Source organism: Equus quagga, chromosome 7 (genome assembly GCF_021613505.1).
Source record: "Equus quagga isolate Etosha38 chromosome 7, UCLA_HA_Equagga_1.0, whole genome shotgun sequence".
Taxonomy (NCBI): domain Eukaryota; kingdom Metazoa; phylum Chordata; class Mammalia; order Perissodactyla; family Equidae; genus Equus; species Equus quagga.
In genome coordinates this window covers 101976153-102000993 of record NC_060273.1, presented here as the reverse complement: position 1 = coordinate 102000993, position 24841 = coordinate 101976153, and the positions used below count along the sequence as shown (strand labels likewise).

The 24841-nt window shown below is 38.5% G+C and overlaps 1 long non-coding RNA gene across 4 annotated transcripts; it reads left to right on the top strand.

Annotated features, from left to right (window-relative positions):
• The first annotated feature begins 171 nt into the window (after window positions 1–171).
• LOC124241620 (uncharacterized) lies at window positions 172–24601 on the top strand. Of its 4 annotated transcripts, none has more exons than XR_006889271.1 (4): window positions 258–279; window positions 13574–14349; window positions 21998–22677; window positions 23334–24601. It is a non-coding gene; the product is annotated as an uncharacterized LOC124241620 (long non-coding RNA). The 4 variants fall into 4 exon arrangements; XR_006889269.1 differs by having other exon boundaries at window positions 21998–22681; XR_006889270.1 differs by having other exon boundaries at window positions 172–279; window positions 14274–14349; window positions 21998–24601.
• Window positions 24602–24841: the final 240 nt, after the last annotated feature.

Below are 24841 nucleotides of genomic sequence, written 5' to 3'. Positions count from 1 at the left end.
GCAGCAGCCAATGGACGTCAAGCCACTGCCGCTCGCAGCCAATTGGAAGTCACTAAGCTCTTCGGGGGTGGGGGGGGGGGGCTGACCCCGCCCCAGCCACGCCCCCGTCTCGAACCCGGATGCCCCGAGAAGGTAGAGGTGGAAGTTAGCAGGAGGAGGAACGGGAGTTTGCTTGGATTGGCTGGCGCGGCAACGTGCGGAGCGCTGATTGGTGGCAGGGAAATGGAATGATTCTGCGTGGATGTGGACTGGCAGGAGCCGGAGCGAGGTACCCCTCAGGTATGGGGTTGCCTGTGGGTTTGGCTCGGGCGGGGCGTCCCGCGGTCAAGTAATTGTGAAAGAATTTTGGCAGATAGTAAATCCAGCTGGGAGAAATAGAACACAAAGGAGGGAATGATGACAGTGAGGGAGAAGGCTGGCATACATTCTCCTCCGCGGTGAAGATCTAGTATCGTATAGCTGCACTACCCGTCCTCAGGGCCAAAAATAGTCAGTTAAGAAAAGAAAATGAGCCCGTGCCGAGGTTGACTGGTCCTTTTCATCCTCCAGCCTCCCCTGACTGAGGATTAAGAGTGCTGTATGAAAAATCATATAAACAAAGCCCCTGCAAGAGTGTCGCCCAGCGTTTGTCCTCAGATAAGGGAGTTCAGAGGACAACCTTGAAAGGAGACAATAGGAGGGGTGTGGCAGGTGGCTTTAGCAGCCTTACAAAGTGTTCTGCTTTTTATCTATTTGAAGATGAGTAACATTTCTTCCAGTGGCTGTGAAGTCATCCATCTGAAGGATGCTTGGCAAGTCTGAATACTAAAGATCAGGTGTTTGCAAATTGTATTTACTAGGATATGTAGTTTGAGAACCAAGAGTAGGAAGGAATGCAATGCTGCACCATTAGTCATTTTTGATAGACTTGTAATGAGAATAAATGATACTTCATAAGTTTTTAAGTTGAAGTCACTAAAAGAATCATCAAATACCACTTGTTAGTCATTATTGGCAGATTTTTAAAATCTTGCTTCATTCTTTATATATAAAAGGAAAAATAATTTGGTCATTACTTTTCCATTGTCATCTCACATGTAATCGTCTGTGAAACACACCTCCCTTGAGGGGCTAAGTGGATTCAATGAGATATAAAGTATGTAAAACTTTATACAAAGCACTTTTCTACAACCATCTCAAAGTGTTATCCATATATGTATGGATTATATATATCCATACATAATATATAGAGAGATTATAGAATCCATATATATAATATATATATATATCCATATATATATTATATATATACACACACACTCAAACAAGGACCACAATAATTGGGCAATAATAACTAGCAAGAGAATGAAGCCCCAGGAAGAGATCCTAAGGCAGATTACTTAATTTCTGAGTAGCTGAACTGGAATTTGGTCCAGGTCTGCTGGAGGCTAAAAGTGGGGCTCTTAACTCCCATAAAACTCGTTATATGTTTCACAGCTCTCTGTCAGGCACCTGTGTACAGCCGTGGGGACCAGAAATGAAAGGCCTAATCCTTGCCAGGGACTTTTATACAGTTCACTGGTAGAGAGGAACAAGTCCTCATAACCATTTCGGAAAAGTAGAACATTAGTATCTCTCGTTGTTAGCTTTCAGCTGAGCGTGCATTGTTCAGCAGTTCTGCGTATTCTCTCACAGAACTTGGTAGAACGTGTTTAAAACAAATTAAGGAGGAGTTTTTTTTTTTAGAAGGGGGTGCTGCATAAGGTTATTCACACTGATGCCGGTAGGGAGGTTTTTGTTTCTTTGCTTTGTGTTCATCTGTTGCTATGTTTTTCCTGGTCAGAAAGAAGTTAGGGTAATTAAAAAACAAAATATTCAGATGAAAATGAAGGCCTGTTAACAAGATTATAATCATCATAAACTATATAAATAGCTAATACCAAATTCTCACTTGTAGACAGCATCTACAGAATGTTTGATATAGTCTAGGCACTGCTCTAAGTAGGTGTTATCATGTCCTTGCATAAATTGAAGCATATAAAGGTTAGGTAATTATCCTACGGTCAAATGGCTAATGAGTGGCAGAGGTGAAATGTGAACCCTGTGATCTTAATCCCTATGCAATTCTCCTTTTCAGTTCAAAAGCCAATGCCCTGTCTGGACAGGACAGCAATAGAGTTTCCGTCTGGGTGTGGGAGGCCGTGCTAGCTCACAGGTACTCACGGTATCTAAGGGATGTCAGGACCCTGTGGTGACTAGCCGACAGTTGAGGCTGACAGAAAAACACATAGGTTGCTTCAGGGTGTTGAGTACGGTTGGTAGCAACTTACTATCTCCATTATGAAGATGGTTATTGAAGCTAAAGAAATTTTGTCTTGTGTTTAGTTTCACAAATAGTAAGAAGAACATTGACACATGACCATAAAGTGAAACCAAGCAGAGAGATGTGCTATCTCAAACATCAGAAGTTAGGTTGAGGATTTGTAGTGTATGAACGAAAGGACTCTACACTCAGGGAGAAGGGAAGGGGCCACCTAGAGTGCACATCTGCAGTGATCTCTGGTGAAGTTTTTTTTTTTAATTTTAAAATTTATTTCATGCAATTACCTAAAAGAAGGGTCGGCAAATGACAGCCTGTGTGCCAAATTTAGGTCCTCCACCTTTTTTGTAAATAAATTTTGTTGGCACATAGGCACCTTCATTAATCCATATGCTGTTTATGATTGCTTTCACACTATGATGTTATGATTGAGAAACTGCAACAGACACCGTATGGCCTGAAAAACTAAAAAGTTTTTCTTTATAGAAAAACTTTGCTGACCTCTGCTCTAAAACATATTTCACAAATCTAGGTTTAAGAATTAAATTTTTGAAGAGATAAAATCAGGCTCGATACATATCTGAGAGCCTTTTTTTCCTTGGATCATGGGTATCACAAGACATGGGGAGGTGAAACCTCATGAGAAAGAACAAAGCCAAGAGACTTCAATTGGACCAGGACCTTTGACTTATAAGGTCACTTACTCTCCAGAGAATGAACTTTGTTAACCAGAGGGTTACGTTGGTCAATGTTCCAGCTCAGAGAACACTATGTTGCACTTGAATAAGCAAAAATGCAAAGTGATTGTGACATAGTTTGCCTTTTACAAACCTGATCTCATGTTTCTGATTTCACATTTTCTATCTTAAAGAGGGAACTTGTGTTATGTTTCCATAAATTTGTCAATAATTAAGGGCCTGCTCCGTGTCAGAAATAAATCCTGAAACATTTACATTTCACAATCTACTTGCTGTTCTTTATCTCCTTCTCCCTTTTCTCTCACAGAAATGCAGCCCTTAATTTTTAGCTGAGTACATCACAGTCCAAAATAACAGACATTTCCTAGGCACTCTGATACCTAGAGCTCTGAATTGACTTGGATCCTGCTACTCAGATGTACTCGTGAGAAATTTGCAGGGTAGAAGTCACGCCTTTACTGCTTCTGCAGTTTTACCACAGGCTTATTTCCCAATCCCCTGCCCCAGTTTAAGATTGCTTTATGATCTTGGTGGTTTCCCAAAAGCTATAGGAATATCTGCCTTAGTGGCCCCACTCTGTTGTACTGTTCTCAAAGGATTCCTTGATTGTTTTTTCAGCCCTCTAACTAATTCGCTAAGCCATAACCACATCTGTACTAAATCTCTTTCTGATTAAACTAGCTAAAATGGATTCTGTTCTCTGCAAATGAACTCTGACCAATAAAAAACTTGGAATGTAGACATGCGGTGTGGCCATAAGGATATTAATATACGTTTCCTTGGTTTAGCAGTCCAAGCAGCAGATGATGAGGACAGGAAACTGGAGACCTTTGTCTTTCAGTGGCAAAATATTTGATAAATGATTGCCTAAAGTACCTTGGAAAGGAGATGACCTGCTTATCAAGCCTGTATTGTAGGTTAAATCATTTGAAAAATTCAAAATGGTGTAGGTTGGTTGCTTCTGCTATTTTCAGCAAAGTTTTACAAGAGAAAGATGAATTATATGTAGATCTAGCAAGTCTACAAAGAGAAATGAAAGAAATATGTTTCTGCTAAGGAAAAGAGAGAGAATCTAAAGCTGTAGCAGAGAATCTCAACCTGTGGGAGGGAATCTAAAATATTTGTGAGCCCAATAATTTGGTACCTCACAGTGTTGAAGAACTCTATTGTGTCTGTACCCCCACACGGAGGCAATAATGAGTTTGCTTGGAAGGAACACTGTGGTGCCAACTATTTACAAGCGCCTCTCCAAAGCATTCTGGGCTAGACAATGAGAATCAGCCCAGCAGTATAGATCAGATTAAGAGTGTTGCCCTACCATTCAAGACCCTTATTTTAAGGCAATATGGTAGCCATCTGAATTAGTTGGCTAGTGCTGCTGTAACAAAGTTCCACAAACTGATTGGCTTAAACAACAGAAATTTATTGTCATACAGTTTTAGAGGCTAGAAGTTTGAGATCAAGGTGTCATCAGGGTTGGTTTCTTCTGAGAGCTGTGACGGAGAATCTGTTCCATGCCTCTCCACTAGCTTCTGGTGGTTTGTTGGCAACCTTTGGCCTTCTTTGACTTATGAATGTGTCACCTTGATGTCTGCCTTCATCTTCACAGGGCAGTCTGCATGTGTGCATGTCTGTGTCCACATTTCCCCCTTTTATAAGGACACCAGTCCTATTGGGTTAAGGCTCACCCTGACGACCTCATTTTAACTTGATTACCTCTAGAAAGACCCTCTCTCCAAATAAGGTTACACTCTGAGGTACTGAGGGTTAAGAATCAAGCATATCTTTTGGGGGGACACAATTTACCCGTAAATACCCCTAGTAGGTTGAAGAAAAGCTATGCAGAGCATAGAAGCTAATAATTAAAACCAGATCTTCAGATTTAAATATGTATATAATGTCTAGATGAGTACTTTGGGTACAATTCTCACACTGGAACTGACCAGAAGGAAGACTGGAAGCCTACTAAGTTTATGAGGAAATTCTTTACTAGAGAAACCATAAACCTGGCCTGCCAAAGCCTGACTGTCTGAGCAAAATGAAAACTTAAGTACCCAAACTTGCACTAGCAAAAAGCAGTATGTGAAAGTTTTGCGGCCCCAAGAAGGGCAGGCTCCCCAATGCCCAATTCAGATGCAGTCAAGGAGGCTAGTGGACAAGGAAGGACCTCCAAGGAAACAAAGCCAGTAATCATAGAGATGAGAGAGCAACCAGAGGCTGTTGGATGGGCTAACCCAGAAAATTATAGTAGTCTATTGCCCAGGGCAGAGGTCTCTGAAATTCCTGCCCAGCACAATATTTTTTTCTGAAAGGAACTTTTTATTATAGTTTTCCTGTTCCTACTCCACCATTGAAGTGTGTGTGTGTGTGTGTGTGTGTGTGTGTTGGGCATGGGGAGATAACTCACCCATCACTTCTTAGATCACTTGTCCATAGGTAGCCACATGTGGACCTGATGGAGAGGACTTTGTGTCACTCAGATATCCTCGTCTTTGAGCTTGGAAGTCTCTGGATGGGACTTTGAGGTCATATGTCTTAGGTAGGGCATGAATTGCTCTCTATTTAGCAAAAAGGGCACTCAGCTCTCAGGGATGGAAATGGGTGGTCTATGGCAGACTGCTAGGTATCCTCCTATAATAGCTCCTCTCCGTCTTTTTTTTAACTGATGGCAACAGAACCTCCGATTTTTTTTTTTTTTTAATCTGGACACAAGACCACTTGAAATAAAGGCTGTATCTCTGAGCCTCCCATGCAGGTACAGTTCTGCTTGTGAGTTGGTTTCTACCAATCAGATGCTCTCTTGGAATATTCAAAAGGTGAGAGGCAGTGTGGAGCTCTCTGGTTTGCCTGTAGTGGCGTCTTGATCAGGGAGGCTTTCCTGATCGTGGTGGAGGCAAAGTATTTTAGAACTGGTAACCGAGCTGCAGCTTCCCAAAGGGGCAGGTAACTTCCAGAGAAGAGGCAGCAGGTCCCTTGGTGGCCCAGTTTTATGGTGTGGTTCTCAGATTTGTTTTTGAGCATTCAAACTATAACCTATTTTATCAGTCTTCCCTACAATTCTGTAGGGCATTTAAGACTCTCTAGCAAATTCCTTTTCTATTTAAGGATTGGCACCTGGGCTAACAACTGTTGCCAATCTTTTTTTTTTTTTTCTGCTTTACCTCCCCAAACCCACCCTGTACACAGTTGTATATCTTAGTTGCATGTCCTTCTAGTTGTGGGATGTGGGACGCTGCCTCAGCGTGGCCTGATGAGCAGTGCCATGTCCACGCAGGATCCGAACCCTGGGCCGCCGCAGCGGAGCGCACGAACTTAACCACTCGGCCACAGAGCCGGCCCCCTTTTCTATTTAAACTAGCAGAGAGATTCTGTTTACTGCAACTGAATGTGTCCAGCACAGGTTGGAATTATTTTTCTCATTTTATGGATGGAGAAACTAAGGCCTGGAGACAGTAGTGACCTGGTAAACTAGCTCTCTGTGGGGAAAAAAGTGCCCTGCTTTGTAGCATTTGCTACCATCTGTGGTGAGTACTCCTGCCATGGCTGATTTCAAGTCTCCAAAGGTTTAACAACTTGTGGGCAAAACTCCTGAAAATTTAACAGTTCGTTCTCACAAGGGGGCTCCTGCTTCAACACATCACTGCTTAGAGAATTTGAGTTACTTAAAGGTATCAAGACAGTAAGTAACAAAGGATTGAAATTAGAATGATATTTATTATTTGAAAAGCCATTATACTTTATCAAGAGTGTTTGGCTGCTAATACAACACTAAACAGAAATGTACAACACATGGTATAAATGTCTTCACTTCAGAGACTTAGTTAATGAGGGTTGAGACAGTAGTGGAGAAGCTTCTATTATCTTAAAGGCTTTAGACTTGATATGGATGGGTAGTCATTACCAATATTATTACATGCACATGACGTAACAAGAATTTAAACAGCTTAAGACCATCAGAGTTGCAGATGGGACTTAAGGAGTGAGGGAAATAATTCATAAATTGATTAAAGTCAGTGCTGCTTGACCCCTGTGGAACTGAGTTTGTGGTTGAGTTAGTTTATACAGCTGACCTACTAGAAAATTACTCAAGGACACAAAGTGAATGGAAACTAGTCTTTCTTTAAGCACATTTAGATTATCGTATTATTGCTTTTTGACACTAAGTGAGCAGTGAGGAAACTGATTGTGTGCTTTCTGTTTCTCCGGGCCGCTCATGAGGAAATTTGGTGCTTAGTCTAATGAGTTGGGCCTGGCCATTTGATGGAGCCTTCCAAGAACAATGAAGCCAGGCATCTATTCTTCGCCTCCCTGTGACTATGACCACCTGGCCAAGGCAAAGGCTTTCAGGGAAGTGCTCAGAAAAGACCTTAAAATGAGATGACAGATTTTATTTTTGGAATTTTGAGCAAAGAGCTAAATAATCTACCCAGAGACAAATTGTGCAAATGCACACAATAATAAACATTTCATGGATCTTAGCATTCAAAAATTATAAGATGAGAGTGGTAGCAAAGAGAAGTACAGAGGAAAGGATATGGGTGAAGAAAGATGTGACAGGAAGACTCAGACACGGGCCTTATCCATTCCTTGAACATACCCAGCAAGGCCTGCCCTGCCCCAGGCACTCAGGAGGCACTGCAGCCTCCAGGAACAGGCTGTGTCCTCTCCGGCACGTTGATAGAAAGATGTAGTGAGTTCTCTTTCTCTAGGTCAAGTGACCAAATAGGTTTTGCTTTTAAATGTTGCAAGATAACAAATAAAAGTATGAGATTAAAGATAGTTCTCAAATTTGCTATTTCTTTATATGGTAAGGAAATAATTCAAAAAGGCAAAATGTTTTGAGACTAAGAGAATTCCTTATAAAGTAAAGTTATATGAATCCTGTTCTTCCTTAGATATAATTGCTTTAGAAAACATTTCGTCTGGTTTCCTTTTATCATCTACGAAGAAATCCTTATTGAGTAATTAGAAAACATTACTGCTTGACAACTGAGAACAAATGCTAAGAAAATAGATATTTTAAGGATAAATGTGGAGACACAATTTTATCTAAAAATGCCACTGCTTTAAAGATAAAGACTGATTTTAATTCCCACAAAATCAGTCACTAAGTGTGATAGATTCTTTTTGTTTTAATATTTCTTCCACCCATCCTGACGTCTCCATTCCTCGGTCACCACCACAGCTTCATGTTTGCAGTGTTATATTAGAATCCTAATAGTATGGAACACATTTCCCTACTTCCAGTCCTTCTCAGCCCAAATCTATCCTCTAACTAGTTCCTGAGTGATTTTCCTAAATCACTGCTTTTATGAGGCCAATCCTCTTCTACAAACTAATGATCCATAATGTGATTTCTTAAGGCATTATGGAGATTTGTCCCAAATTAGAAAGAGCTGAGATGTCTAACAAAAGAGGATTGTTAAATATAGTTTAGTGTATCAAGAAAATATTAGGCAGTCATTAAGAACATGTTATAGAAAAAAATTATCGACCTGAAGAAAATATTTGCACATTATTGAATATAAAGAAAAGCATGAAAAAAGCCACCTAAGAATATGTGCAAATTCTGTAAAAGGAAAGAAATACTCTTTGACTCAAAATTTTTGCTTCTGGGAATTTATCTAAGAAAATACTAAAGAACGGGTGCAAAGACTCCAAGTCCATCTTCATCCAACAATTGTATTTAACAGCATAAAAATTAGAAACAACCTATAAGTCCAAAAATATGGGATTGAATTTCTGTTTGCAATCAAGATAGAGTAACAAAATGTGTTCTCTGACCACAATGGAATTAAATTAGAACTCAGTAACAGAAAGTTATCTGGACAAACCCCAAATATTTGGAAATTAAATTATATACTTTTAAATAACCCATAGGTCAAAAAAGAAATCAAAAGTGAAATTAGAAAAAAATTGTAACTGACTAAAAATGAAAATATAACATAAGAAAATATATGGTATACTGTTAAAGCAGTAATTAGGGAGAATATTTTTACTCTAAGCACCTGTATTAAAAAACACCTATCGTAAAAAGGAGGAAAGATCTCGAGTCAATGACATCAGCTTCCACCTTAAAAAACAAGAAAAATTTCAAATTCCTTAAAAGAAACAAACTACTTATTCAAGAAGAAGTAGATAACCTAGAACCTAGAATGTCTGTATCTATTAAAGACATTAAGTTTGGAGTTTAAACCTTCCCACAAAGAAAATTCCGTTCTCAGATGCCTTCACTGGTGAATCTTATCAAATATTTAAGGAAGAAATAATATTTCAACACAAACTCTTCCAGAAAATTGAAGATGTCTCAACTCATTCTATGAGGCCAGCATTACTATGCTACTAAAACCAGAAAAAGATACTATAAGAAAACTACAGGGGGCTGGCCCCGTGGCCGAGTGGTTAAGTGCATATAATCTGCTTCAGTGGTCTAGGGGTTCATCGCTTCAGATCCAGGGCACAGACCTACACTGCTCATTAAGCCATGCTATGGTGGCATCCCACACAGAAGAAGTAGAATGACTTACTGCTAGGATATGCAACTATGTACTGGGTCTTTGGGGAGGAAAAAAAACAGGGGGAAGATTGGCAACAGATTTTAGCTCAGGGCCAATCTTCCTCACCAAAAAAGAAAGAAGAAGAAGAAAAAAGAAAACTGCAGAACAATAACAATACTGTTCATGAACATAGAGACACAATTCTTACAAATTTTAACAAATCAAATCTAACACTATATTAAAAGGATAATACATCGTGACTAAGTGGGGCTTATCTCAGGAATGCAAAGTTAGTTTAATGCTCAAAAACCAACCAATGTAATTCACATGTTAACAGACTAAAAAACAATCTGATCATCACACTAGATGAAGAAAAAGCATTTGACAAGTACGCAACATCTGCTCCTGATAAAAACACTTGGCAAGCTAGGAATAGAGGAATATTCTCAACCTGATAAAGGGCAACTACAAAAACTATGCTGCTAACATCATACTTAATGATGAAAGACTTTCTCCTAAGATGAGGAAACAGCAAGAATGTCTACTCTCACCACTTCTATTCAACATGGTACTGGAGGTTTTAGGCAGTCCGACCGGGCAAGAAAGAGAAATAAAAGACATCCAGACTGGAAATGAGTAAGTAAAATTGTCTTTATTCACAAATGGCGTGATCATCTATATAGAAAATCCTATATGTAAATATGTACATATTTACTAGAGCTAATAAGTAAATTTAGCAAGATTGCAAGATACAACATCAATATACTAGAGACAAACAATTGGAAATTGAAATTAAAATAACAATACCTTTTATGATAGCATAAAAATATGAACTACTTGGAGATAAATATGAGAAAAAAATGTACAAGACGGGGCTGGCCCCGTGGCTGAGTGGTTAAGTTCGCGCGCTCCGCTGCAGGCGGCCCAGTGTTTCGTTGGTTCGAATCCTGGGCGCGGACATGGCACTGCTCATCAAACCACGCTGAGGCAGCGTCCCACGTGCCACAGCTAGAAGGACCCACAATGAAGAATATACAACTATGTAACAGCGGGGGGCTTTGGGGAGAAAAAGGAAAAAAAATAAAATCTTTAAAAAAAAAAATGTACAAGACTGTGTACTGCAAACTGCAAAGTATACTGAAAGAAGTTAAAGAACTCCAAGATAAACAGAGATAAGTGCCATGTTTATGGATAAACTCAGATAAAATATCAATTCTCCCCAGTTTGATCTACAGATATAACACCATCCCAACTAAAATCTCAGCGGGCTTATTTGTAGATGTTGATAGCTAATTCTAAAATTCATATGGAAATGCAGAGAACATAGAATAGCCAAAACAACTTTGAAAAGAAGAACAAGTTTGGCTAACTTATATTACCTGGTTTCAAGTCTTAGTGTAAAGTTACATTGACCGAGATTGTGATATTGTTAGAGGGCCAGCCTTGGTGGCTTATTGGTTAAGGTCAGTGCACTCCACTTCGGCAGCCCCGGTTTGGTTCCTGGGTGTGGACCTACACCATTCATGTGTTAGTGTCCATGCTGTGGTGGTGGCTCACATACAAAAAGAGGAAGATTGGCAGCAGTTGTTGGCTCAGCGAAAATCTTCCTCAACAACAACAGCAAAAGATTGTGACATTGGAATCAAAAAAGACAGATAGATCAATAGAACAGAATAGAGGCCCACACATATATGATTATTGATTTTTCAACAAAGATGTAAAGGCAATTCAAAAATATGAGATTGAGTAAATTATTTTGTATAGGGTGAAGCCATTAAATTTTGCTGTAAAAATACATGTGTCATCATAGGAAGATGTTTATGATATATTAAGAGAAAACCATAAGGTCTAATACAGTTTGTAAATCATTATTCTATTTTTGAATGGGATCTATGTTTTTTCTTCGAAAGGATACATACACACGTATGGCCCAGTGGTTAAGTTTGGTGTACTCTGCTTCGGCGGCCTGGGTTTGGTTCCTGGGCATGGACCTACACCACTGGTCAGTGCCCATGCTATGGCGGCAGCCCACATACAAAATAGAGGAAGGTTTGCAATAGAAGTTAACTCAGGGCAAATCTTCCTCAGCAAAAAAAACAGTGATGGTTAATAGTATGAGCTTGGAATTGCCTATAATTTTAGTTTTGCTTTCAGTGTTTATGCTTCTATTTTATTTATTTACAATAGACATGTACTGTAATAAAAGACAAAACTGAAACATTAAAATACGGTATAACTGTTATGTAAAGTGTAATAACAAATTATAAAAGCAATAAATACTATTTTTAAACTCTCACTAATTCTCTACAACCACTTGGCTAAAGGTCTAACTTCTTAATCTGATGTTAAGGTCCTCCATGAACAATATGGCCCAAACTGACCTTTCTGACTTTCCTCTCTTTCCACAAAAGTCCTCCTGTTCCGTACTTCATTCACCTGTTCTGTTCACTGCACCCACCCTCCCTCACTTCACTGCATCACTGCCTTTGATCCTGCTGTCCCTTCTTATTTGGGCCACGCTTCCTCCTCTGTACCTTTCCACTTCACACCAATGTTTGAAGTCAAGTTTCTGCTGTCTCTGCAATTTCCCTGAGCAATGCCTTTCGTCAAGTTCCATCCCTGAATTCCTACGGCCCTTCTGCTTTTCCCATACATTTGAAACTTAACCACATTCTGGTCAAAAAATTAGCAAGGTTCACATTACTAATTGGTTCCACAGTCCTACATGTACCTAATGTACGTATTTATCCTATGCTAAATGGACTTAAGGTTCTGAAGCTAGTCTGTTGGATTTTAAATCTTGGCTTTACCAGTTAGTAGGTGGTTGATCTTGGGGCAAATTATTTCACTTCTCTTTATCTCAGCTTTCTCTTTTAAAAATGGGGTGTAATGCTAGAATTTGCCTCATAGAGCTATTGTAGGGTAAAAGAATAACACTTAAAAGCATTAGAATATTGTCTGACACATATTAAGCACACAATAGATGTTAGCTATTTTTATAATGATTGTTATTATCATCACAATCTCAGAACTGAGTCTCAGTCATACGTCCATTTGGAAAACCCAGAAATTTAAGGGTTTTGAAAGCATTCTGAAATGACCCATATATTTGACTTTTTCATATTTAGTCTCCTTAGTTAATGTAAGATTTCTCATATGTTATCTGACTCTAAGCAGTGTCTAGACAGCAAATAAAGTTAGAATTTAGACCTAGTGTTTGAGAGAAAATTAAATTTCCTACTGCAGAGCCCAATTTTGGCCACTAGGTGGCTATAAAACACTAGCTATGATTTTATTTTTTTTTTATCAATTACAAGAAACTTGTAATTTAAAGAAATGTTCCATATTTCACATTTACTTGCATAGCTTCTAATTTCTCCCTCCCCAGATAGGGAGGGAGGAAAGAAAGGGAACCGGGAGTCAGAACTAGTCCTCTTAGAGTCCAGAGGCCCTGGTCAGAGGAGGTAGTATTTTGGGGACCTCCCAAGCGTGGCTGCACACCCAGACAACAAGAAGCTGGCAAAAGTTGTGTTCTATAAGATTCGCTGCTTGCCTAACCTGTGTACTGTGGACACAGGAAGTCTTGAGTGTTTCCTCCCCGTTGCTACCTAACAATGGGGCAGCCTTCGTTAACTCCAACCTCTCTGGCTAACTGTTCTGTGGTGACAGCAATGCTGTCATCTGACATCATAGGGCACGAGCAGCCAGCAGGAAGATGGAGGCAGAAGAGAAGGTTAATCCCGGGAGGTAATCAGCGACCCTTCTGAGCAGCCTGTGCAAGTTCAAGGCAAAGTCCAAGTACCTAGTGGTCAATGCTCTAATCTGCAAATACAAAATGTTCTTAGTCTGTATATCTGCAGGTTCTAAACATTCAGATTTAAAATACAGAGTTGTCCACTGTATTTAAACTTCTGGAATATATTTTTCCCAAGATGGTTGCCACCAGTTATTTCTTGCCTAGGAACAGCTCCTCTTTGAACTTACAGGAACAATGTGTCTCTGGCTCCTACCACTGCCTCTGCCTGCCACATGTGTGGAGCTGGGGAGAGAATCACATTCCATTCTCCTTTTGTTGGTAGGGCGGTGAGGAAGGGAAGAGTAACTTCAGATTGAGGTCAAGTCTCCAACCGTTGTAAACATGGACTGCATTCTTCTGGAACCCTACAGATGTTCTCTATGGAAGCAACTTCTCAAGAGGATGGCTTTTTTTGTTTTGTTATAATTGTGAAAAAACACGCAAAACATAAAATTTACTATTTCAACAATTTTTAAAGGTACAATTCAGCGACATTAAGTACATTTGAAAATTGTGCAACCAGTGCCACTATCCATTTCCAGAACTTTTTCATCATCCCAGACAGCAAATCCATATGCATTAGACAATAACTCCCATTACCTCCCCCCTCAGGGGATTACTTTTGAACAGTTTTGGTGCCCACAAAAATCTGTGGCTATGTTTACACACCTTTTTAAGGGCTTTATCATTTCATTTATTTAGCAAACATTTACTAGGCAACTGTACTGGATGAAATGTTAGAGATCGGTCATCAAATAAATACCAATTCTTTACCCGAAGGAGCTTGCAATGAACTGAGATAGATAAATAAGTGATATCAGTGAGCTGTGATAAATGCAATGAGAGAAAGGAAAGAAGAGAACTGGCTGGAGATCTAGAGTTCATGGAACACACACTGTCAGACTGACTGCATCAAGTGCTTTTGCGTATTACTTCTCTTCATAAAAGCCCTGTGAAGTACCGGCTGTTACCCTATCTTGCAGATAAGCAATCTGAAACCTAGGATGGTCCAGCAAGTTGCCCACAGGTGCTTCCACAGGGAAGGGAAGCACTAAACAGGTAAGTAGGGGTATGGGTTCTAATCTAGACCATGTAATTGGCCAGCTTCATGCATTTAGGTTTGTGGTTATACTACTCTGGGCCTTAGTTTCTTTCTATAAAATGGCAAAACTATATTAGAAGACCTCTTATGACTTTCATCAGGAAGACAGAAAAGACTGAATGGACACTGGAGAGTTCTAGTGACAGATCTGAAGAGGGAACAGACTGAGGAGTATTCTGCACTTTTTTTTGGACTCAATGTGAGAGTGCCCCAGAGCAGAGGCCCCGTTAGCTGGGTGGGTGGGGCTTTGAGATCACAGAGGTGAAGCTTTTAAATTAGTGTGGGACTCAAGAACTGCTTTACAGAGGAGGTTGGACTTGGTCTGGTAAATTTTGTGGAGATACTAATTTATGTTTTCTGCCTGAAGTTTCCATTTTCCTTATGCCCTATTCAGACAACTAGCCAACTCTACCTCCTTGCCACGGTGTAGGACTGTGGCGGCCAGGTTTATATTCAAACCTACTCACCTAGGAGACTGTATGGAGGGAGCAGAGGGAAATGGTAATAGGAGGGAACTGAGGATATAGGTCTTGGAAGATTCCTCCCAGCTGGGAGGGAGAGAGTAGAAGACAATGGGTGGTATTAGCAGAAGCACACCTAACTGTGTCCTGGCACTGCTGATGGGGTGGAGGTGGGGGGTAGGCAGAAAGGACTGTAGCCTCACATATGCAGCAAATATGGGTAGATCTCCCCCAATACATGGTGGAATATGATACTTCCACACCTTCACCAATACAGTGTTCTCTGCCTGGAAATGTCCTCCCATCTTGTCTACTTGTTAACTTTCTGTTGTTGGAGCTAAATTGCATCAGGCAAAGTTAAACAGGCCAGAAAGACTTTATTCAAAGCTATTGCAACAGGGGAGAGAAACCAGAAGCAAGTCTGAACTCAACTCCGTGGAAACAAAGGGAAGGAGGGTTTTTAAGAGCAGAGTGAGCTGGTAGAAAAGTATTGGAGGACATTGGAGGGAGGTTGATCAATGGGATGTGTCCAGCACATTGAGTTATTCCTGAGTTTTAAATGTTTTTCTCTGTGATTAGGCCACCTATGTTTATCAACTGGTGCCATGGAAGTTAGGTTCCTACCCTCCACAGAGACTGGGAGATAGGGGCTCTATATTCCTTGATGATTACGTTTCAAGAGGATGGCTCCTCATCCTTGAGAAAGACAGTCTTGGGTTGTAAAACTGGCAAGGGGCTTCTAAGAAGATTTACATCTCAAGGGAACCAAGAAAGAATTCATAAAGTAAATGCTCTAAGAAAAGGTAGGTCAGGGGCCTAGAGTCAGAAGCAAGCCTTTCTAAAGGTATAATCAAGCTGAGGGGAACCTTAAGGCCATCTTGGTCACTATTTATCTTTAAGTTGTATTTTTTGTCACTGAAAATATGACATATTTCCTGATTCTCTTTCTTTCACTCATCCTCAATTTTTTACTCCAAAATCTGTAGAAATTCTGATTCTTGTTCATCCGTCCATCACAGGTATATGGAACTGAACTGCAAGTATTGATTTATGTGTTTGAGACATTTGAGGCAGGGACAATATCCTATTCCATCAAAGAGGGTAGTGATGCTCACATGGTTACAAATGCAGAATAAGGATTTGCTAACCTGGACTAAATCTTACCAACTCTCACAGGCTATTTCAACCATTTTTGGTGATTTAACCTTTCCGTCAGACTGGTTAGCTGCGTCAATCAATGCACTTAGTTTTCTCCCACCCGTTCACCACATACAACCTGTTATTTTTGTTTTATTATGTTTTGTTTTTTGTTAGTTTGAATAGTTTTCCTGTGTCCTTATGTTAAGTGACCAGAATTCTAATGTGACAAACTACCACTCAGTTTGAGCCCAGTTCAATGTCTGGATAATTTTTAGCCAAATTCTCATAGTTTGGGCAGTAAGTTTTCCACTTTCTCTATTAGCAACACTAATGGATTCTAAAAACAAAGAAGACTCTTCATGGGTGCTTTGATGGTTATTCCTGGAAAAAGAATTTGAGTAACAAAATGGCTCCCAATTGCCCATCAGCTGAAAAATTGCCCTTCAAATGGTTCTTTCAGTAATTTTATGTAGGCAGATCTTTTGTCTTCATACGGTGAAGGGAAGACTTAAAGACATCGTTTGCACTGATTTCAAATTCCCTCTTCAAATGACTCCCTAGTAGGAAGAAACATCAGTCTTTTGGTCTGAATTATCCAGAACTAGTATCTGTTTTGATTAAATCCGTCAGATAATTTCTAGTCAGCTCTTAGCAGTAATCTTATTTAGCCACCCAGATGGCTGAAAATGCTATGCCAATGTCCTTTTTCTTATTGTGTTGTTGACCAGACACAGCCTAACTATTACCTTGGATTTCAATTGGCTCACACACAAAATAAATATGGATTATTATATGGTGATGGTTGTTTTTACATCAGCCAAGGGCTTTATTCTACTCCTGAGACTTAATTTAGGCAATTGTGAACCAATGGTTGTTCACTAGAGGAGCATTTTGTACATAGCATCTGTAGATTACTATATGGGTCCTGTTCACATGAAAGAGTTAATGTGTTTCTAAAAATTCTTAGTTGCCAATTCTCAGAAAGTAAATTATGTCCAGACCACCAGATGACAAGGAAATACCATCATGTACAAGTCTAATGAAAAAGTTCATCCAAATTCATTTTGCTCTGGCTAGAACATAAGATTTTTTCTAAATACAAAGAGGATAGGGTCTTTCAAAATAAAGCATACTTAGAATATGGACCACTGTTTTGCAAATATCTCTCCCTCACATTCCTCCATTTCTCTACTGCCTCATCTCTCTCAATTGCAGTGTATTTTTAATATAATTATCTTATTTGTTCACATGGAGATTGATGTCATATACATGCTAGGTTGAAAAGCAGTTGCATGGTAAGTATATATGAGAAGACAGACTGTCAAAGGAAGAATATGTAAGATGTTTTTCACCACTTTTAAGTCTGAGACTCTGATTGGTGTCATATTGGTGAGAAGCTTTTTATTTATACTGATTTTTAAAATATTTTCTCCTAAATATCTTTGGTATAAGGAAAAGAAAGAAGGATACACATTTAGATGATAAAAATCCCTCTGTTCTTATGCAGCTGATATCTTATTAATTTGCTGTGATATCGGCTCTGATGCCAGTAGAGCATTGCTACTAATACATTCTACTAAGTCTAGTTCATGGTGTCTCATATCTTTGTATGTTCTTCATGTTTAAGATTTTTGTTTATACACATAGAGGTTTGGAATGATGTCATTAATAAATTGCATCTCTAGTTCTCTCATGAAAAAGTTCATGTCTCTACAAGGCCATTAAATCAATTGATTGAATTAGCTATGCATTAAATTCAGTTCAGTTAAGATAGCTCAAACTGCCACAATTAACCCTTTGTCCATCTGTGTATCTGCTGTAAAAGAGAAAAGAATAATCTAACAAAGACAATCACCACAGTCCAGTTTTTCTCAGGGAGAAAGTTTCGTGGTATGCACATGGCAATCATTAAATAAAGGAGACAGAATTTAATACATTTAGTATCATTCATAAAATGATTGTCTTATAATAAAAAAATCTACCAAGAAAACAAAGCTCTTACCCATAGATAAGAGAGAGAGGTAGGCTAAGAGATGTCAATTTTCTTTAACTCTGATTCTAGATGGATATATGAGCAAATTATTCCTCTTCCTCGCTGTGCTAATGTGGAAAGTTCTTTCAGGTCATTTGACCCATGTTCATCAGTGCCCTCCTCCGTAAAATGAGAATAAAACCACCTGCCTGTTAAGGTTGATGTGAGAATTAAATAAGAGATTATATAAAGCACTTAAGCAAAATGATTGGTGCATATTAACTTCTCAGTAAATACTAGCCATTATTAATTTTGTTATTAATTAGGAGAGAAAAGGGCATGAGAAGATAGGTGAAATGTCATTACCCAATGCCTTCTGGAGAACTATGGGAATCAGGAAATCAAGAATTCATGGTTTCCTTAGCTTTCAAGTTGGCTGTGAGTAATGACATTTCCTCTTTCTTCTCCAGACATTTCCCTTGCTTTTCCTCTTTTTGCAGAAATCCACAAAGATATTCCAACTTCTAAACTCCATTCTTTTTTCTTATTAACCACAAATCTCTATCCCTGGCCTGTTTTCCTTTCCTCTTGGTAACTGCCACTACTCATATTGTCCTTGGATATCTTATTCCTTCTAATCTGCTGAAGTGGGAGTATGGACTCCCTATTTCCTGCCTTCATTTCTTGCCTGAAAGTATGAGACACCTGCAATGGTATATAAGCACAAATGGAGGATCGCATATGGAGGAAAATAAAAGTAGGTTAATATGGCTTGCACTGAAGCATAGAGACAAGGGACGAAGCTGGAGGAGGGAGAGGGAGTAAGATCATGGTAGGCCTGTAAGGTTCTCCTGAGAAGCTGGATTTTATCCTGAGGGCAAGGGTGAGCTAGTGAGATACAGTTTAAGCCAGGAGGGACCTAATCATACTTTCATTTTATGAGGACCCAGGCTATAGCATTGAAAATGGGTTGAGAGACTAGATCATTTAAGAGAAATTATAAGAGCCTCTGTAAGAGCTGTGGTAATGAGGATGGAAAGAAGAGACCAAGATAAAGAGATATTAAGAAGGCAAAGTCGCCAGGACATGGAAGACACAGGAGGTAGTGCATGAGGGGCAGAGGGAGTCAAGGACTCTAGGGTTTCTGCCTTCGAAGACTAAGTGAACAATGGACATAATAAGAGGAGCCCATTGTGGAGAAAGAGAATAAGTTCAGGTTGAGGTGTTTGTATAATATTCAAGCGAAGATGTGAAGCTCTCCTCTGGGCAGCTAGATAGATACGTCTAGAACCCTACTGAAGGTTATGAGCTGCAGATATGGGTTTGGGAATTATTGTTGTATGAAGATTCCCAGGGATAATGTGGAAAGGGAACAGAGGAAGTAGAAAAGAGGATATTGGGAAGCACCAACACTAAAGGGAAAGGCAAAGCAAGAGGGAGAGCTGGAAACCAGGAGAGACGTGTTCTCAAGCCATGGGATGAAATGATTTTAGGAAAGAAGGAGTTGTCGGCTATGTTGAAAGTATTGGTTCTCATTTTGTTGAGAAACAAACAGCTGTGGAAAATTACCAAAGATCATGGAGTAGGATATCTTGGAGCCCATCTGTTTGATGTTTTATTCAATTCAATACACATTTGTTAGACCACACCTCTGTTCCTAACAGAGTGTTGGAGAAAAATATAATCTAGATATAGTTTCAGTGCTCAAAATCTTAAGATCTAAGAGCAGACCCTGAAGTCAAATATGAAAAATAACTAGCAAAAGGTTCACGTAAGAAAAACCAGATATTTTGGGCTGAATTCTTCAATTTTCATTTGAGTATTTATGTTTCTTTAAATAGAGGCCTTACCTCTGCTATGTGAAAAATATGACCAAAGAATGGGAAGGTTAATTAAATGATTGGACTCTGCAATATTGAATTTAAAAAATATCCAGTTATTTTAGAGTCATATAGATACAGTCATGATATATTCCTATTTGGCATTATACCATAGTTTGATTTGTCATTTTATTATATAGTAGCAGATCTTGTGAACATTTAAATGCTTCCTAATTATATTTACTAAAATGTTATATATCATTGTTATAATTTTTAAAGAGACTTTGAAAAAATTCTAAATCAAACAATATGTTTCTGTAGGACCTATTTCTCTAGGACTTAATTTATCCCACTCCTACATTTTACATTGAAGAGCATTCAAATAGAAAGCAAACAACCCCATTATTAACTTGATTACCTCTTTGAAGAAACTGCTGAGAACATTTATCAGTTATTAGTGTAGTGAGGAAGGAATTTCCGTGGAATCAGGAATTGGAAAACTGGGTTTTCAGTGTCAATTCAATCACTTACTATGTGGGTAACTTTGAGCAAATCACGCAACTGCTCTGAACCTAAGTGTTCTTGTCTATAAAAGGGTAGTAACAGCAGGATTGTGTGAGGCTATAATATGGTGTAAAAGCACTATATCAAATAAATATGTGAAATTGCTTTACAAATTATAAATTCCTGTATAAACATTTATCATATTATCATTATTATTTCCTTGAGGGAAAAGTTAATATAAAAAAATATTCAAATATGGACTCCCAGTTGAGGCTTATAGATGCATACTTGCATCATTTTCAACAGAATCACCAAATAGCCAATCCCTTTTGGTAGTAAATGGAATAGAAATAGTTTATTAGGACATTCTTTTTTTAAAAAGAAATTGGCTCTAGAGCTAACAACTGTTGCCAATCTTCTTTTTTTTTCTACTTTTTCTCCCCAAATCCCCCCAGTACATGTTGTATATTTTAGTTATGAGTCCTTCTAGTTGTGGCACGTGGGATGCCGCCTCTGCATGGCCTGATGAGTGGTGCCATGTCTGCGCCCAGGATCCGAACCAGCGAAACCCTGGTCCCCCGCAGTGGAGCACGCGAACTTAACCACTTGGCCACGGGGCCGGCCCCAGGACATTCTGATCTTAATGACCAGATATCACTCTTTGGCACTTGACATTCATGATAGATAAAATAAATTAATTGATACTCAAGTAAATCAATTACATAACTAAGGTTTTGAAATTTTTTAATTCGTTTCATATATAGGAATATATGAATATATGTGCTATATATAGGAATAGGTAGATATAGATATAGATAAGATATGTTCACATAGCATAATTACATCAATTTTCATCAATATTTTTACCAAATCTTTTGACTTAAGAAAGACAAATTGAAGAGAAAAAGTAAGAAAGATGTGGATAAGAGAATAATACTGAATGATTTTGAACATAAAGCAACACATTTACCACAGAAGCATTGAATCTCAGAGTTGGAAGGAATCTTAGATGATGTATGTTCATGTCCTCCACTGGATTCCTATTAGTGGTTTTCTGGCCTCTGCTTGCACAAAGAATAGGAGAGTAAATATTCTAGAAGATAACCCATTCTTTCTTTCTTTTTTAAATAATTTTTCTCTTTCAATTAAAAAAATTAACTTGAGAAAATTCTTCTTTATGTTGAGCTGAAATATCATCTTAATACTTCTCTAAGTTGTTGTAGACATAGATAACATTTTATGGGGCAAGAGTAGCATTCATTCACTCATTTGCTGAACATTTATTGCCAGGTACCAGCTGGCATTCATACAGGTAGACCCCACTCACAAGCCAAGGAGCAGTCAAGTTTAGATACACACACCTCAGTTGTAATTGTTTTCTTCCAACACCAAACCCCCAACTTCGTAGGAGAATCTCTTTCCTACAACAAATCTAATTACATCTCCTGAAACACTTCCCTGAATTGATTTTGCAATTGAGTCATTATCATATTTTCTTGTTATCTCCTCAAACAAAATATTAAGGTAATATAGGCATATCCAGAGGGTAGCAGGCAAGCAAACCAACTCCTATCCTTTCCTTTAGAGATTTTCTCTAGCTCTATATACACCATAAAGAGTAAAATGACCAAAACTGTAATAATTTTACTTGCCCCTCAAAACACAATGCTCTGAAAATTTAGGAAGTATATGTTCTGTTTGTTTTCAGGCAATGTTACCCAAAGATTATGTGACCATTCAGAAGTTCCCCCGACCAGTCAGGAAAAATTGTACACTTTTAAGGGCCTGTGGAGGAAAACCACTGAAGAGCAGAGGGAAGAGAAGGGAGGCACTGACTTCTGGCAAATACCAGTTCTGCACCAACTAGCTGTGGGACTCTTTCTCAATCTCCTCATCTGTAAGGGTGGTAATAAGGGATCTTTAAAGTGTCTTACAGCTTTAAAAATCTATCATTTCAACTCTTATTTGAATAAAATCCAATACATTTGGAGAAAATAAAAGGTATTTTCAGTATTCCAAGGTATGACGAAGCTTGTTAAGGACATTTTAGATTGTTAATGTCTTAGAACAGATTTCTTGACATAAATTCAAACTGGATATTGTTGGAGGATGTCGTTGAGAGGACATGACTGCCAATTGACCTGCAAGCTGGACTTGGGCAATCGGAGGCTCCTTACACCCTCCCCATCCTTGGATTGTACATTCTGCCCACTGTTCCCAAAGTGGGAGCCATTTTTAAGGATGTATCCTTGAGAGAGCAGTGTGTTATTGAGACCATCTGGATGGCATACATGACTGAACCCAGTGAAGGCCTCTGTATAAACTTTTAAGATTCTGGAGGGCAAGTATGGAGATCTACTCATCCTGCAGCCACCCAAGACAAGCCTTGTGAGTAAGTTCCTGTGCTTGTTAATCCTGCCCCCTACCAATCTGGAGTGCTCTGCTTCTTTCTTAGTCCTTGCTCTTTATGTACAGGGGTGTTCACAAACCAACAGATGTATAGTATTTTTCTTATTGAGATTTCAATTTTTATAACACATACGATCCGTTATTGTAATATACAAGAAGTTGGTAATATATTTAGAAATTTATTTCTCAGTTGACTTAGAATTGCGATTGTTTTATTTATTAGCATATCTATGCTTTTTTATTACCCTGAGGTTTTCGATGACTTTGAGACTATAAGAAAAGCTACAGAAAATATGGGAAAATGAGACAAATGTATGTGAATATACATGATGGTTGAATTAAAATTTTCCATCATATCTTTTATGATTCTTTATCATCCTAAAAAAACAGAAAAATATATTAAAATTCTCTTCAGTCTTAAATGGAACATTTAACAATCATGAAATGGCATATCAGTGGGTAAAAAATTAAATTTCCCTTAAGAATTTCCATACTAAAATGCATAAATTTCCACGTAACCAACAAATAATTCACTCATATGAAAGACTGAATTGCTTCTGTTACCTTCATTTTGGGGAATGGTCATACAATTCTATGAAGTTTTCAGGTCTTACTCTTTTGTTACAATTTGTCAGTTTCCCCTCTGGATCTGGGAGCTTTCGTCAGCCAACCAAGGACCAGCTTTCTGAACTTCTTTTCCTTTGGACACAGCACTGGGATGAAAAATTCTGAAGAATTATGCCTGTTTGCCCACTGGTCAGGAGTACACATGGTCATAGACTGATTAAAACAAGATTTTCTGCAGAACGTGGCTGATTTTCCAAAGTGCAGTGACGCAGTTCCTTTTTGCTCCCTATCCCCACCATACCCTCTCTGGACTGGATTCATGAGAAGACAGTTTTCAGTTGAAGAAACTCAGGCACTTATGGAAACAACACTGAATAGGTGGGTGTAACTTTTCCTTCTTATCCCAGGCTTGCCCAGGCTCATCGCATCTTAATTTCCACATTGTTGAGCTGAATTGTTAATGAAGCTCCTCATGCTCTTTCATCCTACTACTGACTGTTACCCCATTTATCCAACTTTTGATGACTTTCCCTCAAAAACCCCTCTCTTTCTAAATTTAACTTAATTCCTCAAAATAATCATACAGTAACTTTGACCTTTTTTTCTATTGAAGTAGAATTCTATGAGATTTAACACGATTCTTGTAATCACGAGAATCAGGAAAATGAACTGTCCCATCACCCAAAAAGCTCCCTTGAGCCATCCCTTTAGAGTCACACCCCCTTCCCCTAGCCCCTGACAACCACTGATTTGATTGCTATTGTTATAATGTCTTTTTGAGACTGTCAAGTAAGTGGAATCATACAATATATAACCTTTTGACCAGCTTCTCTCACTCAGCATAATGCTTTTAAAATGGACTCAAGTTGTTTAGTATATCAGTAATTTGTTCCTGTTACCACTTACTGGTATTCCGTTGTGTGAATACACCACAGTTTGTTCATGCCTTCGCTCATTGAAGGACATTGGGTAATTTCTAGTTATTAGCTATTACAAACAAATCTGCTATGAACACATGTGTACAGGCTTTTATATGAACATAAGTTTTTATTTCTCTAGGGTAAATACCCAGGAGTGTGGTCATGGGGTCAGTGGTAAGGGTATATTTAACATTATACAAAACTGTTTTTCCAAGTGGCTACACCACTTTGCATTCCCACCAGCAATATGTGAATTCCAGTTCCTCTTCAGCACTTGGTATTCTCAATATTTTTTATTTTAGCCATTCTGATAGCTATGTAGTGGTATCTAATTGTTGTTTTGTATTTGCATTTATCTGTGACTAATAATGTTGAGCATTTTTTCATGTGTTTATTTGCCATCCTTATATCTTCTTTAGTAAAGATTCTGTTCAAGTCCTTAGCCCATTTTTTAATTGAGTTGTTTGTTTTCTTATTGTCATGTTTTAATAGTTTCTTTATATATTCTGGATGCATAGCATTTGTCAAATATGTGATTTGCAAATATTTTTTCTGAGTCTATAGCTTGTCCCTTCATTCTCTTGGCGGTATCTTAAGAGAAAGTTTTTAATTTGATTAGGTCCAAATTATCAATTTTTTTCTTTACATATCTTATT